Raw genomic sequence first — 3,460 nt, 5'->3', positions numbered from 1 at the left:
GCTATCCAAAATATACGAAGCCAGTCAATACATGAAATCCAGCTGGCGCAAACACATTATCAACACAAAACAAGAAGGAAGACCATACCATAAAACAACTACAGTGATTACTTTGTGCTAATGCTTTTTGTTTCATATATGTTCTATTCACCAGTTTATGGAAATATTTTTTTTATTAGTTCTTGTTTTGCTAAATCATTTTAAATATCGCTATCCAAAATATATGAAGCCAGTCAATACATGAAATCCAGCTGGCTCAAACACATTATCAACATCTACCCACACACAAAAAAAAATTAAAAGTAAACTTTTTCTGTCTAAAACTTGTTTAACAGAACCTTGAAAGAACTCAGATACTGATCTTTTCACCAGTTAATTTAACTGAAGTATACAAAAATGAAAAAGAGTTCTTGGTTCTATTTATGAGAAGACTAAGTTATTAAATTCTACTTTTTCTTCAGTTTTTTTACCAATAAAGATTTAAGCAACATTCCTCATCCTGAAAAGTTGCTAGATGAAAACATGATCAACAACATAAACATATTAATTATGAGTCTGTTAGGAAACAAATGAAAAGTTTCAAGAATGATTAGGCTCCTGGATCAGATAATATTGCCCCAAAGGGTTAGGAGGTTAAAGATTTGATATGTGAGCCACTTGTTATTAGTTTTGTAATTTCTTGAATAGCAGACAGGTGCCAAAAGTTTGGAAGATGGCTAATGTTTCAGGTGAGGTGATAATTTTCCAGGTAATTATAAGTCTTAGATCAGTGGTGGGAAAAGTTTGTGAAAGTCTGATAAATAATAGATGCTTTGCAAACTCATTTATTAACAAAATTTACAAAGCTGTTAGATAGTTAACATGGTGTTACCAAGAGAAAATCTTGCCTTACTAATCTTTTAATAATTTTTGAAGAGGTTACTGCTTAAGTAGATGAAGATAAAGGTGTGGATGTGGTATATTTGGATCTTAAGAAAGTATTTAACAAGATGCCTTATAAAAGGTTGTTTAAATATTATTTATATGGATGCAAGTGATAAATTGGCTTGTTGAATTGAAAAATGGCTGAATGAAAGGAAGCAGGAGGTTATTATAAATGGAGTTCAATCAAACTGAATAAATGTCATAAGTGTGGTTCCTCAGGGCTCAGTGTTTAGACCTTTGCTGTTTTTGATTTATATCAATGACATAGATGAAGAAATGTCCAATATATTGCTACAATTTGCAAATGATATTAAAGTCTTGGATGTTTCTGGCTATGAGGATGATCCTACTGCCTTAAACAAGGATTTACATTACTTGAGAAGTTGGGCAAATAAATGGCAGGTGGCTTTTGATTGCAATAAATGCAAAGAAATGAATACGAGTATCATAATCTAAGTTATAAGTATAATCCTGATGGGAATAACTTTAACAGTATTAAGGAAGAAAATGATTATGGTGTTCTGATTGATTAAGCATACTGCTTGAATAATTTAAGACACTGATTAATCAGTCTTAAGTCATTCAAGCATTATTCTGTTCTTAGTGTTTGGGCAAGTGGGATTTTAGGTTGTATTTACAGAAATATTGAATTTGAAATGCAAGTCTAAATAGGTTATAACTTCATCTTATAGGTCACTGTTTAGACCTCATATGGAGTATTGTGTTCAGTCTTGACTACTTTATCTTAAAAAAAACCTTGTTAGAAAAGGTGCAAAAGAGGGCTACTATGATGATACCTGGGACGTAAAGTTTGTCATAAGAGGATACGTTAAAATCTTTGAATTGTTTACTCTTGAAAAAAAAAGGAACAGAGTGGATCTGAATCAGGTGTATTTGATTGTTAAGGAAATTCATAATGTCAATACATCATCTATTTTCATATTTAATGGTGAGAAAGATAGGGCAAGGAAGAGTTGCCAACTTTTATGAATCTGTTAGAATGAGACTTGAAAATGTGAAATTTTAGTGAGCAGTAAAGTGTTGTGAGTGCTGAAAGCATTTGCCTTCTATAGGGTGGTTCAGAGGCATGTCCCACCTTCATTAAAATTTTTCATTCAATGAAGTAAAATGGTATAACTTCCTAGATTAATGTGATACTGAATTTGACCTGGATCAAGCTGATCAAAGAACCTCAATGCATTGTAGAAATATGTTTTTACTAATGCATGAGAGCAGGAGAATAGGTCCAGATGTGTGAGTCTCACACTCAATGGATGAATGTTGGTATCACTGAGACAAAAGGAAACAAACAAATTTTGGCAGTGTAGGAGCCAACTTCAGTTAAAACAGCTTTATTTTTCAAACAGGGTGGTTGGCTTTTAGAATGGTTTGCTTTCAGATGTGGAAGATGCAATAAATTTAAGGAAAGGCTTGATAAATATTTAAATGATAAGGGATAGCTTTGAGTTTTTTTTCTTTAAAGTTTAGCTTAGTTTAGTGGATGAGACAGCCTTAAAGGACCAACAGGCTTCTTGTTATCGTTAAATGTTATCATAACTTTGAATTTGTAAGTAAGAAGTTATTGAAACCTCATTTTATAAATTCAGAAAATTTTAAAGGGACAAAAAGGAGCTTATTAGCCCATCTAGGATGTCCCTTCCAGCTCCCAACTATAACCACTTCTTACTACTCATGTATTCATCCTATCTTTTCTTGAACTCTGTTATATTTTCTACCTCCACCACCCTTGAAGGCAGCTCAGTCCAAAAGCCATCCACCCTGTTTGAAAAGTAATACTGTCTAAACTGCAGACGGTTCCTACGCTACCAAAATTTGAATTTATGATCCCTTGTCCTATTGTTTTCACTGCTAAGCACAAAAAAGTTTGATGGATCTATATTATCAATACCATTAATAATCTTAAACATCTCAACCAATTACCCTCTGACCCTTCTCCTTTCCAGAGAAAATAATTTCATTGATTTTAGTCTCTCCTCATAAGACTATCCCACCATCCCAGGTATCATCCAAGTGGCTCTTCTCTAAACCTTCTCCAATTCAGTGTCCTTCTTGAGGAAGAGAGCCCAAAACTGTACACAGTACTCTAAATGAGGCCTTACAAGTGATCTATACAGTGAAATAATAACATCTCTTTTCTTGTATTCAAAATTTCTGTAGTTGCTATCCAAAATCCTATTAGCTCTATTGCTAGCTACAATACACAGTTTAGATAACTTACGTGATTTTTCAGTCACAACGCCAAGGTCTTTTTTCAACCACAGTATTTAATGTATTCCCATTTAGATTGTAACAATAATTTGAATTGTGAAAACCTACATGCATCACCTTACATTTTGGGTAGTTAAACATCATCTGCCATATACTGGCCCAATGCATCAAATGATCTAAGTCTCCTTGTAAGGCTGCAGCATCTTTGATACAGTTAGCCATCCCAAATATCTTAATGTCATCTGCAAACTTCAAAATTTGGTTAGTCGTTCCAGAGTCAATATCATAAATATAAATCACAAACAAA

The 3,460-nt window shown here is 33.2% G+C and overlaps 1 protein-coding gene across 3 annotated transcripts in view; it reads right to left on the bottom strand.

Moving 5' to 3' along the window:
• Positions 1–3,460, bottom strand: part of LOC106470581 (SCY1-like protein 2) — a 37,391-nt gene that overhangs the window by 30,372 nt on the left and 3,559 nt on the right. The gene's annotated exons all lie outside the window — the stretch shown is intronic.

Source organism: Limulus polyphemus, unplaced genomic scaffold, assembly GCF_000517525.1.
Source record: "Limulus polyphemus unplaced genomic scaffold, Limulus_polyphemus-2.1.2 Scaffold4098, whole genome shotgun sequence".
NCBI classification, from domain to species: domain Eukaryota; kingdom Metazoa; phylum Arthropoda; class Merostomata; order Xiphosura; family Limulidae; genus Limulus; species Limulus polyphemus.
This window is presented reverse-complemented; position numbering and strand designations above follow the sequence as displayed.